The sequence below is a fragment of the Clupea harengus genome, chromosome 22 (assembly GCF_900700415.2).
Source record: "Clupea harengus chromosome 22, Ch_v2.0.2, whole genome shotgun sequence".
Classification (NCBI taxonomy): domain Eukaryota; kingdom Metazoa; phylum Chordata; class Actinopteri; order Clupeiformes; family Clupeidae; genus Clupea; species Clupea harengus.
In genome coordinates, this window is record NC_045173.1 from 20,906,344 (window position 1) to 20,921,752 (window position 15,409).

The 15,409-nt window shown below is 47.6% G+C and overlaps 1 protein-coding gene across 4 annotated transcripts in view; it reads left to right on the forward strand.

Annotated features, from left to right (window-relative positions):
* The window catches only part of gab1 (GRB2-associated binding protein 1), a 64,638-nt gene that overhangs the window by 10,432 nt on the left and 38,797 nt on the right, over nt 1-15,409 (forward strand). Inside the window, exon 1 of one of the 4 annotated variants that reach the window (XM_031560231.2) lies at nt 13,173-13,971. The exons of the other annotated variants lie outside the window; for them this stretch is intronic. The gene's annotated coding sequence lies outside the window, so the exon portion shown is untranslated. Of the gene's footprint in view, nt 1-13,172; nt 13,972-15,409 lie in introns of those variants that run through there. 4 annotated transcript variants of the gene reach the window in all.

Sequence of the window (15,409 nt, forward strand, 5' to 3'; positions counted from 1 at the left end):
CTGTCTATCCCCTCTCTCTCTGTCTCTCTCTCTCTCTCTCTCTCTTGGAACCTGTCTCCCTGTTTGGCCCTGTATGTCTCCCTCCCTTAAATCCTCCCCATCTGTCCGTATGTGAGTTTCACTCTGCGTTGTTCATTCCAACAAAGTGCCTGGAGAGCAATGTGAATGGGTTCTCGCCTGATTTGGTTTTACTAGAGCAATGGTGCGTTTAGGATTCCAGTGATGGGAATGAGGGCCTCTGTTAGGGCAAGTCTATCTCCCTGTCTCTGCAGTGTGTGTGTGCGCACACTACAACATACATACTTACACACAACACAAACACAACACAAACACCAACCTAACAAACACACACACACCAACACCTTTAGGATGCTGTTATGTTTGGGCAGCCATGAAAGTGCAATTACTTTCTTGTTCTGTCTTTCTTTGTTCCTCTCACTCTCTCTCCTGTTTATTGTTCTTATTGCTGCTGTAGAAATGATGTCCTTGTATAACAAGGCCAGTCAGTGCTCACACAAGGAGTCTGTCTGGGTCTCCTTGGAGAAACCTCTTTTTCTTCAACTCCTGCACCGCCTCTATAGGCTTTATGCAACTGACTCACTACGGTGGACGCAGCATTCCGGCTACTGTGGACACACACACACACACACACACACACACACAAACATACTGAAAGATTGTCATGTTTTGACTGATTTCATGTGAAAACACCACAGTTATACTATATTATGACAGAACTCTATTCGAGCTCTGAAGTTAGTTGCGGTTGCATGATTAAAGAAAAGGACTTGATGGATTGCAGGTCTGATGGATAGGGCGTCGATTTATTCTGCGTATTCAACGCAACAAATCTGAAGCACACACACAACACGCTACGATGGAGAGAGAGAAGGAGGGATAATTCGGAGATATTGTCCATAGTTTAGTGTCTCTTCTGTGTTGGCCTTGTGTGATGTTTCCTCAATATCCCAGCATCACTCCTGGAGCTGTTCTCTCACCACATGTAGGGATCGGTGTCTCCACACGGCAAACCCAAAGCAAAAGTCTTCTACATCATCTTCGTCTTCTTATGTTCTTCATTTAACATACAAGTTACATTTCAGTTATAAGAAGATAGAATACACAACGTTGGTGGGTCTAGGGGTCTGGTTCAAGGTTTAAGGTGGGGTGTGTTAGGAAGGGGAACAGTATGGGGGTCTACCTAGATATGAAAGGTGTGCAGATCTGCAGCCAGGTAAGGTCTGGCTGACCATTTGGATGTTAATGAACATGGTGCAAATGTGATACATTCTTGTGGGGGTGGGATTCACATGAGTTGCAACTACTTAGAAAAAGTATATGAAAAACACCAATATTCTTCAATACACACAAACAAACACACACATTGAGACCGATATATATATATATACCATCTCATGGTGCCGCTGGTCACATCCCCATTTTCACAGCTGTTTGCAGGCCTCACCGTGGTCACACGGGTCTGATGTCATTGCTCCGACGTTTACTCAGAGTCTGGCAGAAATGACCCAGTCTGGCTATTAATACCGCTGCCTCTACTGGCCTCTGCGGATCAGTCACCTCACTGCCCTCTCAACCACTGATCCTGCTACAGTGTGTGTTTGGCCTCTGACGTTTGGAGGCTGCAGTGCAGGATGCGGTGGAAGACCTTCCACAGGGTTGTGGAAGCCAGTGCTGGGATGACCAGAAGGCGTAGGCTCTTCTGTCTGTGATGCCATGAACACTGTATGCCCGGGAGATGCATCGGTACAAATGTGTGATGTGTGTCATTCACACTTTTTTTTTAAATCCTGGTTATGCCCCCTACTGTATCATTCTGAAAATGCACCCAGTTCATTTCTCTATACCAACTGTGTAAAACAAGTGGAAGGCATTGCACGTTCCATGACAAAAGACATCATCTATTTTAGTCAGGAACCGAGGAGCACTGGCTGATGCTGAATATTTGTGTGTGTGTGTGTGTGTGTGTGTGTGTGTGTGTGTGTGTGTGTGTGTGTGTGTGTGTGTGTGTGTGTGTGTGGGTGTGTGTGGGTGCCATTGTGAACATTAGGTGAGGCCCCCTTCCGCACCTGCAGAATGCATGTCCGACTCATCGAAAAACCTCCCTGTGGCGTCCCCATAGCTCCCTCACAATGTGCCCGGTGCGTTTCTATGGACGTGATGCATTACAGAGGTATGCGCGAGGCCTGCTGAGCTATGGGAGGAATGCGGAGCGTAGAGAAGCGCCATTTGGATTACACGCTCTGCCACAGCACACATGGTCCTGCACAGAGCACACACACACACACACACACACACACACACACGTGCACAAACGCACGCACACATGCAACCAACCACCACCGCAGAAATCTGACAAACCCTCAAGGTCTCTTTTTTTTTCTTTTTCTTTTTCTTTTTCTTTTTTTTTTACCCTTTCAAATGCGAGGGTGTATGCTGCTCGGCTGACGCTAGGAGGGTCGGAGGTTTCCTGCGCAGGGCTGAGTGTAGAGGAGAAGAGCTCTTCTGGGTCAAGGGAAAGTCTCCAGTCATCTGTGAGGCCTGAGAGGACTAGCAAAACAACTTTCTTTTCCTTAAACAAAAACTCTTCTCGAGTCTTGTCCACCGTGCTTCTGGGTTCACAGGGAAGGCATGGTGATGGGACGGGACGAGCAGGAGCCCCAGTCGTCATTTGCCGAGAGCAGCTACTCTGCTCCATGAAACACGACAAGAAGGTTACTGCAGCGATGGGTGTTGGGTTGTTGGGAGGAGATTATAAACGTAATTGAAATCAGTGTTCATGTGGAGCCGCAAACATCGGGGGCTGTTGAGATCCTGTGTACAGTGGGAGAGGCAGGCCGTACACACACACACACACACACACACACACACACACACACACACACACACACACACACACCCTCGTTCCCGGCATGCTCTTGGCAGGCGGCAGCGGGAAGGAATGCGAGCCTGACTGAGGCCCCTCTCCACCCTTTTCCCCAACCCCCTCCATCCCTCTCTCGCCCTTTGTTTCTCTCTCCCTCTGTCCCTGTTGTGATCTGTGGTTTTCTCTCTCTCTCTCTCTCTCTCTGCCTGCCTCTCTCTCTTTTACTCTATCCCTATCTCCCTCCATCTCTCTCTCTCTGGTTCCCCGCGAGAGGCGTGGCTCCCTGGCGCCGGTCAGGGGCTCGGCTCAGCGGCCTCTTCCTGCTCTCCCCTCTAGCTCCTCTGCTGCTGCTGATGGCTACCAGATGGCTGGAGGGAGGGAGGGAGGCAGAGGCAGAGGCAGAGGCAGAGGCAGAGGCAGAGGCAGAGGCAGAGGCAGAGGCAGAGGCAGAGGCAGAGGCAGAGGCAGAGGCAGAGACAGAGGAAGAGGTAGAAGCAGAGACAGAGGCAGAGGCAGAGGCAGAGGCAGAGGCAGAGGCAGAGGAAGAGGTAGAAGCAGAGACAGAGACAGAGACAGAGACAGAGACAGAGACAGAGGCAGAGGCAGAGGCAGAGGCAGAGGCAGAGGCCACGCACTGGCTCCCCCAGAGCTCCCTGTCTCCCCCAGCCCCCTCTATTCCCTCCATCCCATCTCTCAAGGCCTCACAGGCTTTACCCCCGCTACCCTGCTTCTCTGTTACCTGACCTCTCTCTTCGTGCACCCCACTCTTTTGCCTTCTCTCTCGCCTTTTTCACCCATCACCCCATCTCAGTGTCCCACTTTTCCCTGTTATTTTTGTCATCCGCTCATGGCTTTTGTTGCTCATTGTTTTTCTTTTTCCTTTGATCCCAATTACTCCCTCTCTCCTCGGTTTGATTGTAGCCATGGTGCGATATCTCTCTCTTTCTCTATCTCTATCTCTATCTCTCTATCTCTCTCTCTCTCTCTCTCTCTCCCTCACTCTCTGTTCTTCATGCTCCCTCATTTCTGAATCCCCCCCCCCCCCCCCCAATCTCTAGCAGCATGTGTTGTAGAAAGATCAAGGGGTTGTGAGACCACATGTGATACAGACATAAGACCAGCAGCACTTTATTTATGAGCCTAGGGAGTTTATGTATTAGTAATATGCATGTCTGTATTGATAAACAGTTCTTTTCATTCTTTTTTCCCATGTGGTTTTAGTGATCTATGATGAAGAAATGCAAACAAACCAAGACAGCAGTGTTTTTGTTCATCCATCGTTTTAGTTGATTCCTTGCTTGATCCTCTCTGCAATAATTTCCCAGGGATGTCTTCAGGGATGTTGAGGTCTAAGTGTAGTTAACCACCGGTGCCCGTTCGATATATGTAGCATTCACGGAAATATTTGATGCAAACTGTATTTTGGGCTGAAGTCCAATTTTTCCAATTGAAACTGTGTTGGATTCTTGAGAGGAGTGCCCAACTGATATTACCATGTAATACATCTAATGGATGTGCCTAATGGATGGTATTTCTGTAAGTAATCTGTCGTGCGGTAATTGCCTGTCAGTGGTGAGCATGAGCAGTAAAAGCCTCTGGTTGTGTGCGTGACGGGGACAGTGTAGTGGCCGTGAGAGTGACTGAGGAGGAGTGTGTGCAGGCGGGCGTGGTGCCGTTACGCCTCGCTGCAGCAAAATGACCACTGTAAGCCCCCAGCGCCATGCCACGCTTTAATACTGCACTGTCACTGATTTACAGCCGTCTTCATTTGCTGAGAGGAAAATAAACTCACTCACCCCAGGCGATACGCACGTAAACATGTCCACGTGCTTGCTCACACACACACACAGACACACAGACACACAGACACACAGACACACAGACACACAGACACACAGACACACAGACACACAGACACACAGACACACAGACACACAGACACACAGACACACAGACACACAGACACACAGACACACAGACACACAGACACAGACTACACACACACACAAGGACTACACACACACACAAACCACACCCCATTTACCCGAAGAGGGTTGTGAGAGTTTTGAGGTCTGTGTGTGAATCTTTGATTGTGCATATGCTTGTCCGTTTGCGTGTTACTGGGTGTTTATGTGTGTTATGCTATGACAATGTGTCAATCTCTTACGTGTGTGTGTGCGTGTGTGTGTGCGTGTGTGTGTGTGTGCGTGCGTGCGTGCGTGCGTGCGTGCGCGCGTGCGTGCGTGCGTGCGTGCGTGCGTGCGTGTGCGTGCATAGTGGCATGTCTGTTTGCGTGTGTATTTTTACCATCTACCAAAATGCCCAGCTACCATATGTGCACTCTGTAGCCATGTGTCACCTGTCGTGGCGCACACATGTAAACAGCACTTGTTGGTGAAAGGCAGACATGCGATCGCTCTGCCTTTTGCTTGCTGCCTCCCTACAGCACTCCTGCCTGCGCCACCCAACCTATTTTTGAGCCTCCTTACTCCAGCCTGCGTCCTCGTTTAAAGCTAGTGGGCGCAGTAGCTCTCCTGTTGTATAATAGAATAGCTTCTTCAATTGAATTGTATGTAGCCCCCACCATCACTCTGCTGCCATTTGTGGATCTTTGACAATTCGCAAGAACCATATTTGCCTAGGTTGTATTCTGGCTTTTATGTTATGTGTATTTCATACTGGGGCCATTTTGTGCTCTGACTGCCCCTGCAGTCCACACCAGTGCTACCAAGGACCCTGTTCTGAAATAAGATCACGTCTGAGGTCAAATACAAGTCTTTGTTCCACTCCTTTGTTCCACACTCGTTTTTCAGTCTGCTCTGAGGCCGGGGCTGCTGTTCGTACTCCCCTATAGGTTCAGTTCCACTCCTCCTGGGGTGGAGGTGTTCCCAGGGGACACATACACACACACACACACCACTCTTGCTGGAATCCATCATGGCGGCCCGGTGGAGAAAGCAGCGGTGGGGGGGATGGGGAGGTCAGCTGGAGACAAGCTGTGAAATGCCGCTCCAGCCCCGTGTAATTTCTCAGGTTACTGTAAGCCTGCCTGGGCCCTGCTACCCCCACTTCCCAGCCCACACCCTAAATCTGTGTGTGTGCCTGTGAGAAAGTGTGTGTGTGTGTGTGTGTGTGTGTGTGTGTGTGTGTGTGTGTGTGTGTGTGTGTGTGTGTGTGTGTGTGTGTGTGTGTGTGTGTGTGTGTGTGTGTGTGTGTGTGTGTGTGTGTGTGTGTGTGTGTGTGTGCGAGCATGAGCATGAGAGACAGACAGAGAGAGAGAGAGAAAGCGAGACAGAACGAGAGAGAGAGAGAGGGAGGGAGAGAGAGAGAGAACGTGTGTTAGTGGTGGTGGTAGGAAAGAGCAGCTCTCAGTGACAGTCCCCAGTGAGACTCCAGTGGCCGTGGTCCCTGATTGTATTAAGAGGCTTCTGCTGCTCAGCTCTATATCTCCAGCCTGGCCCCAAGCCAGGGAAGAACTTTACTTTTGTGCACGAGTGTGTGTGTGTGTGTGTGTGTGTAGGCGAGAGACAGAGGGAGGGAGTCATGCACACACACTCATTCCTCCAGTGTAGACCCTACTGTGTGTGGAGGCTGCAGTCTGACATGACGACTGGGGTTAGTCGGGCTGCCTTTCACATGGCTCTCTGAGTGAAACTGTCTGACCCTCTTCCACGAACCCGGACCGTGCACTTTCTCCAGCTTCATGTGAAACTCTCTGAAACTTCTTGCATACTGGACTTAAACTTTATACATATTTAAACCAGAGTCAAGGTTTGTATCCAACTCTTCTTGTTTTGAGTTTTGAGTTTGCATGCATGTGTGTGTGTGTGTGTGTGTTTGGGGGCGGGGGAAGGGGGGGTAGATGACATCCTGCCTCTTCTTTGTTGGCACATAGTTTTGTAAAGAAATAACTCTTCAGAAAGGGCTGTTTTTCCTCTGCACAGTTCTATGAAAGGTGTCTGGCCAGGAGGTTATTGGTTGTGTCAGTAGAAGGTTTTATGGTCTGCAGGTGTGGGGTGCTGGCAGGTGCTCAGGTTGCTGCGTCTCCCAGACCGTTGGCTTCAGACTTCAGACACACAGTCCCTTGGATGGCCATTATCCCTGTTTGTGTATTGGTGCTCACAGCACTTGACGCCATTCACTGTACTTCTCTTGCATTAGTTGTAAGTAACCCAAGTGCATTCCACCACATTCTGAGCAACAGGTCCAAGTAATCTGTTTAGGTCAAGATAATCTGCAGGTAGAAAATGGTTATTCAATGATATTCTGGCACCAAGTTCCCTGGGTCTGTGGAAATAAGTAGTTGTGACATTTCCAAGGTAAAGAAGGTGCTGAGCTGAGGTCAAGCCCACATACGTAGCTGGCTCTGTTTTGGTGAGGTAAAAGTGCGTTGAGTGGGGTACATTTCTTTGAGTAATGCACCCAGAGTGTCTTTCCAAGCAGTACTGTGTGACTTCTTCAGTGTGTCCATGGATATTTCCACTGAAAAATGCACATGCAAATTTTTGCTTTCTCCTGTCCTGGAATTATCTGCCTAAAAGTACCATATGTTATACTAGTAAGCATGTAACCTAGAGCTTCATTAATATCTGGACTACAAACTTTAGCAAACTGAACTGTGCTCTTCCAAAGAGGTTTCTGTACCCTATGCCTGCTCAAGAACCCATCAAGTTTTACTTTTCCACTCAGAAAGCTGAAGACGGCATTAAACCTAGAGAGGGTTTCTACAAAGTATTTATCTTGTAAGGTTTTTAAAGTCGAATTTTTAAGTGTTCTAATTAGAACCTGAAGGTACTCCAAAGAACCTTTTTAAGAGTGCTTCTTAATTTGGTGGGCAGCCAGTCGGCAGGGTGGCCAGACGGAGGCGGGCTCCGAGCTCTGCTGGTGCGGGACGGCGGGACCGTCTGCTGCCCGGCTGGGATCGGCTGGGATCGGCTGGGATCGGCTGGCCAAACCGTACCGCGCCACTGAAAAAGGGAAATTAACTGGGCTTACAGCACTGCATCCCTCACTGCTCTTTACTACCCTGTGCCATCTCTTACTCACTTACTTTGTCTCTCTCTGTCGTACACAAATACCTACGCACACACACACACACACACACACACACACTCACTTTCACTCACTCTCTTACTCTCTTTTTGTTTCTTTCTATCACTCATGCTTTCCTCTTACTCCACCTTTTTTTTCCCCTCCATGTCTCCCTCTATCTCTTTCTCATTCCTATCATGTGAACAGCGGCTGCTCAGGCCAGAGGAATGTGTTGAATCTGAGCTACGCAGCTTTGGCGGAGGCATGTGACTTTGAGAGAGAGAGAGAGAGAGAGAGAGAGAGAGAGAGAGGCTAGCAGGAAATTGGGGAGGGATCAAGAGTAAGAGAGAAATGTAGGAAAGAGCTCATGTGTGAAGGAGAGAGAAAGTAAGACAGGGAGAAAGGGCAGAAGAGGGAGATAGTGAGTGAAGAAGGGGAGAGAAGTTGGGTAAGGAGAAGTGGGGTAAGGAGAAGAGGGGCAGGTGGAAGGGGCTATTGACTCATGCTGGCACTGTGCCACGCTAGTGACCTTCTGTCGCCAGTGCGGCCGTGTGCCCCTGTGTGTGAAAGAGCAAGACTGACGCACGAGGGCTTACAAGAGAAGGAGGGAATGAGAAATGAAACGAATGAGCGAGGGAGAGCAGTAGTGAAAGGGAGGGCAGGAGGCAGTGGGGGGTCTGTGTCTGTAGGGTGACGTCAGAGCGCCCGTGCCTAGCAGGCGGCCTTTTGTTTTCAAACACTTTCCATCTGGGTCACATGATCACGGACGAGGCCCCGAGTAGACTTTTTGCTAGCCAGTTTGTGGCTAGCAAATGCAAACGTGCACGCACGCACATACATACACACACACACGCGCGCACACATACACTCACACACACAGAGGGAAATAGACACATACTCATGCAGTCACACACATGTGTGTGTATAACATTATAAGACCTGAGATTTACTGAAAATAATATATATTTGATCCGTGAGGCCTCGTATGTTTCATGTGGCTCTCACAAATATGCGCCACTTAAATGTCATCACAAACAATGTAATTTCCTTATATTTGAAAGCTCCTTGGCAACTGTAACTCTGTAAATGTATGTCTTTCTCTGAGATTACAGTATATGGATTACTTTACAATAATTGCAACTGTCAGGAACAACTTTAAGTTATGTGCTGTCATCTAATGCTTTAAGTAAAATTAAGATTTGTCTTTATATAGAGAGCTTTAATTAAATTCTGATTCTTCCTAATTACTTCAAATGTAATTGCGTAACTGACGTTACAAACTGTGACTGACGACGTTTCATGTGACTGACGTTACATATTTAAACACCAACCCTGTCGGCACAAATAGCTGACCATTTAAAAAAAAAAAAATTTGCTATGGGTAAGTTACTCATAACCTCTGATAAGAGAATTGTGAAAGGCACAAAACAATCATGATGGAAGGCTAAGCAATTAGATACATTTAAATCGTGTTTATGTATTATCTGTTAAATAAAATCACAAAACAAACCAAATCAAAGCCAAATTCAATCCAATGGCATGTACTTCATGTAGGTTGTTGGGCGCTACATACTTTAGCGTTTTTGAACTGCGGGATGCTAATCCGCCATGCCATGAATGCCAAGCCTGTAAAATAACAGTGGCGGTAGCATAGACTGAAGTTGTTTCTGCAAGCTGCTTGCAGTTGACACAAGCCTGTTTAGACTCCTACATTCTGCTAATAGCTATTGATCAGTGGCCTTCATTCCGCTCCACTAACCACAATCCAATACACACTGCCTCATCCACAAGCCAGACAAGAAAGAAGTCGCTGGATGATTGAGGATGACTGTGCCACAAAACATTATGGCTATATGAGTGTGTGTGTGTGTCTGTTTATGTACCTTTTGAAGGCCAGGGTATTAGTCCTCTGCTGTGAAATATGTGAATGTTTTTTTTGTGTTTGATCACTAAATGCAGATCGTTTTTGAGATATTATTTCTGATGGTCTTGTTTTGATGGTGATTTTAGCATGTAGTAACACACAAGCTCTTATCCAGTGACATGAATGCAGTGAATTATTGATTGAGTGTATACGCTGCCAGAAGAGAGAATGAGCTGTCCGCCACTTTGCCTCGCTGAGTTATGGAAACACCATTACACAGTTAACTGGATGTTTGGCTGAATGCTGCAAATCCTAGTATTTGTATGGGTAATTCTGTCGTCTTAGTCATGAACTGGCTCCTGCACTGATGCAGTTGCCATGACCACATGTTCTCCAACAGCTATAAGTGTTGTGTGTGTGTGTGTGTACGTAGAGTGGTTGTGTGTGTGTGTGTACGTACATTGTTTGTGGTTGTGTGTGTGTGTGTGTGTGTGTGTGTGTGTGTGTGTGTGTGTAAGTACATTGTTTGTGTGTGTGTGTGTGTGTGTGTGTGTGTGTGTGTGTGTGTGTGTGTGTGTGTGTGTGTGTGTGTGTGTGAGAGAGAGAAAGACTGAGTGAGTGTGTGATGCATACTCGTGGTTAGTGGATGTAGCAGCAATGGGCCTCCTGTGCTGTGATTTACTGCTGTGTCTTCCTGGATGGGAGCTCAGAGAGGCTTCTACAGGTTTAACTCATTTATTAATGCCTGTGCTCGTTAGAGTCTGGAGCAGGTGGGTGGGGCTGGTCACTACTCAGCTGCTTGATATTAGTGAAGTGGAATCAGATGTACTGCTGCTCATTTGGACAGTCACCTAGAAGATCCCTTGTATCCCCTTTGTGGATGAGAGTGCCTGCTTGGGTTGTGTTAGCTGGTCGGCTGGGCTGTAATGATGGAGTGCAGTGATGTGCTGGAACAGAGCTGGTCTAATGGTTGGGCTTTCCCTGGCTTGTTGACAGATTAAACAGACTCTGCTGTTCTGAGGTCAGCAGTGAAGAGATGTTTTATTTTTTTTTTCCAAAAAACTTGCAGGTAACTTTTAAATGCTGACGTGCAAGTCATACATACAATGTTCTTTTTTTAGTTTGACAGGATTTCCACAAGATTTTTTAGCTCTGAAAGCTGTAAAATCCCAGTGGTATTAAATAATACAAATACAAGAAAACCCCAGATGAACCTATTAGATATTGGGTTCCACGTAAAAGAGGAGGAGGAGGAAGAGCCTCATCTTACCCTCCTCCCACTGCACTCCTCTTCACTCCTCTCAGCTTCTCGGCCTGTTACGCTACAGGAAGCTGTGCTCTCTCATGTGGGCATGGTTTTCCTGTGTCCTGCTATTGGCCTGGGGTGGAGGGTGGCGGTTGGATTGGAAGACACAAATAGAGGCTCAACGCAACCCTGCAGTGGGAGCGAGTGGGGTAAGAAGATGTGGTTGGTGTGTAATGTTTTAAAAACCGCCTGGATCCACCAGCAAATACATTCTGTGGTCGATGTGTGTGTGTGTGTGTGTGAGGTTTCTGTGTATGTCTGTTGGTTGCAGGCGAGTTTGAGGTGAGTAGACCTTAAACAGTATTTCCACAGAAGGTTTAAAATGCCAACAAACTGACTTATGGAGGGGTAATGATGCAGAGAGAAAGTGTGTTTTGTGTGCAAAACTGAAAGAACGAGGGACTAAGTGTGTGGCTCAGGGAGTGAGTGAGTGAGTGAGTGTGTGTGTGTGTGTGCCTGTGTGTCTGTCAATGAGCACGAGGGGATGTGTGTCCATGTGTGCGTGCCTGCATGCATGCATGACTTTGAAATGAGAGAGAACTGGCTCCCTGTAACCCCATTATCACTCCCTTGGGTGGGATCCAATATTCCACATGATCTTTGGGTGTACGTAAGCCATCGCTCTGTCCCCCCAAAAGCACAAAAAACACCAGCCATGCACTCAGCTCCATCTTGAATAACTATTCCAGAAATGTCTGACATAGTTCTGGGGGCAGGTTGCATAATGGCTGGCCTGGGAAGCATTCAGCCTTTCAGCAGCTGTTGGCCTTTCGCTGTGGTCACTGCCTGAAATGTGAAGTTTCGCACACACTAAACCACGCTTGCTGAGGCGCTCACCACACACCACCACCGATTCTCTCATGCTCCTTCCTGTGTGCTTTTAAACATTCCATGTGCATTTACCGTTTCATACATATAGAGCCCTCATTTCATTGACGGGCAACGAGCAAAGCGACAAGCAACAAGCAAAACTAAAGCTATCGTGTGGCATGTGGGAGCATTGTCCAGCCATGTTTAAGCTTAGGTTCATGCTCATGGTGTGAAATTAGCAAAATGATTTTTCCAAGTTATTAAATTAGCCCATTAGCCATTAGCCATTGCCCATTGCCTGTCAATGAAACAAGGGCCCATAATCACTGGCTCTCACAGGTTTCCAGAAATGCTCAAATAATCGCATGCTCATCACATGCATATGTGCACTCTCTCGCACGTACTCACACACACACACACACACTCCTACACACCCTCCGTGGTGATCTGTGACTGTGGAGGTGTGTGAAGACGTCTCCAGGTTGTCGACTAAGGGGCAGGTTCAGACAGGCCCGGCCCACACACATTCTCTCACTTTCTCAGTCATTCTTTTTCTTTCTCACACACACACACACACACACACACACACACACACACACACGCACACGCACACACACGCACACACGCGCGCGCACACACACACACACACACACACGAACATACACACACACACACACACACACACACACACACCTACACCTACCAGAGAAATGAGCCACAGTGCTTAATGGCTCAACCATATTTAAGGATCCATGCAAATCCCATCAGCTTCATAACTGTAAACACCATAGTACGTGACTCCTCCAGTAGAGCTGCCTGGGTCTGCCTTAAGCACCTAATTGGCTGTTTTACTGTCTGGCAGCAGGTAAGAGCTCCTAACTGCATTATATCATGTCAGCTATCAGGAACAAAATAGCAACAATGTAGCAACATGAATGTTATATTTACTGCCGTGTAACATGCTGTTGTGCACAGCTGTTGGCGCTACAGTGATCTGTCACTTTCACTGATAAAGTGAAGATCCCTTCACTGTAATTAGCAAGATACATTTTATGAATAAAGACGCAATGGTCCTACACAAAAAAAATATTTCTTAGAGTAAATAGTAGATCAGTTAATAGTGCCATGTTCTTGCCCTGATTGTTGTGTGGGTGAGAAGCTGAAAATAATTGGACGGATGGACGGACACACACACACACACACACACTCTCACACACGGCACACTCCATGGACATTAAGGATGCACTTAGATGTTGTGTTTGTGTCCTTATCTCTGTAATGCACTGCAGTCCATTTCCTGTGTGTCCTCTGCCTTAGAAGTAGTCAAAGGAATTAGATTTGGCTTAAGTCAATGTGGGCCTGTCCGTTTTTAAATGTGATTTGCCAGGGTTTGCATTGGCTTGCTATTGGATTACAGTGGCTGCCTGTGACATGGCTGGATATTGTCACAGGGCAAGGACAAGGACAAGGAGCAAGGGTGGCACATAAATCAATCACTCACACACACGCACACACATCTGTACACACTGCACTCTCAAAATCGCCAGCTATGAAAACTTCTCAAGGATGTCATGGGATTGTAACTGCAAATGGGACATTTGTCCTGCAGTAAATGCTCCAGTCTACCCAACCTGGCTGAAGAACGTAGCTTCATGCAACTTCATGCCTCCATGGCTCCTGTGATGTTCACCCTCAGGCGCCTCTCTTTCCAAGCACAGAGCACCAGGAAGTGTGGATGAGGGGATGGACGGAGCAAATCACGCTGTTGGGCAGAGGATGGATGGAAGGTGGGGAGGGGGAGAGGACGCGCTCGGTGGCTGGAGTGGTGGAGCAACAGGAGTGGGGGGGGTTGATGGGTAGGAAGGCGAAGGGAGGGGAGGCGGTCTCTCGTTATTTTGAGCCCATTGTGTCTACTTCCTGTGGGTCAGAGGTTATTGGAGCAGGGTGTTGCAGACCGCTGCCTGCCTGAGGAAGGGTGCCAGACAGAGAGCAACAACACGGGCGACGGCGGACCGCAGAGCCTGCTCACTCGTTTCTTTCTCGGTAACTAGCGAGCTCGTTTGTAAACCAACAGAGGTAAGACTAAGCAAAACAGCTGAACTGGACCTCTGACACACACACTCTCTCTCTTTCTCTCTCTCTCTTCCCTCTCCCTGTTGGATTGAATCCTTGATTTATTTGTCTTCTGTTGGGATGTAGGAAAGTTGCTCTGGGGTTTCACTCTTCCTGTTGTGTTGCTGGGTCTATTCTCCCCCCCCACCCCCCACAGTCTTCTCTGTGTTGGACATTTTTTGTGTATTAGTCATGATCTCGTTGATATCCTTTCATATTCATGAGTGTATGTGAGTACTTACCAGCTTTGTGTGCCACTGTTGTTAATATGTAGCCGGAAGTGGCTGGCTGAGTGAGTGAGTGAGTGAGTGAGTGAGTGAGTGCATGTGTGTGTGTGTGAGTGCATGTGTGTGTGCGAGTGCATGTGTGTGTGTGTGTATGTCCACCCGTTTTTTTTTTTGCTCTTATGTAACATGAAGCACATCTGAGGGTGGGTGTCCATGTTGGTGTGGAGCGCAGGAAGCTCAGATCCCACACGTCTCTCAAAGCGCAGTGCTGGGCTCACTTGGCACTAGGGTCTGATTCTCTGCCATGCCACCCGTTTAGCTTCACGTGTTGAGTTGCTTGTGGGTTTTTCATTGCTGGGTTTTTCATTGTAATTGCAGTGGGGTAGCCTAATTTTGTGTTGATACGGTTCATCTGTATTTTTTGGGACCAGTTCAGCTCTTCAGTTTAACCCCTTAGCTCTCCAAAGCATTTGGCTATGCCATAATTACAGCCTGAAGATGCCCTTTTGCCATGGTCACCCTCTCACTGATACATGTACTGCCTTCACTCTTGTATTGGCACAACGGATGTTGCTGGTGCTTGACTCAACATAGCGAGCAGCAGAAACACTGTTGGTTGCAGATTCACATATTTTAAATGTCTGAGAGGTTGATGTGACCTTCTCTGCCTGTGTTGTTTGGCTTGCACAGAAGTCTAGCAACTCCTTGAATATATGGCAGGGATGCAAACTGTGACACTCCCATGCCGTCTGTAATTGGCGTCTGACATGCAGAGCGGAGTACCGCATTATGATCCGTTGGTTTGATTCCCAGGGGAAGTGTGCTGCATCTTTTGGAGCTGACCCCAGGTCAGGCTGAATGGGATAGCCCTCCTTTCTGAATTGAGCTTTTGCTTTGGAGCTTTTTTGTCCATCAGTGTTGATGCAGAAAGGCCGGTTTCTATGAATGTCCCATGCCGCTGTCTAGGAGATAAAAAAAACATAACAATTTATGTTTACCTTGTTATGCAAGCCTGAAATAAATACCCAGTGTTTATCAGAAGAGACCATGAACTACAGCTTACTCTAACAATTGAACCACAGGAGCAAGTTCTCTACAATTTGTAAAGATGAGCATTGGCATGAGGTTTGTTGCAGCACATGTTACCTTTTGTATTTCAATTCCAAGTGGCTCCT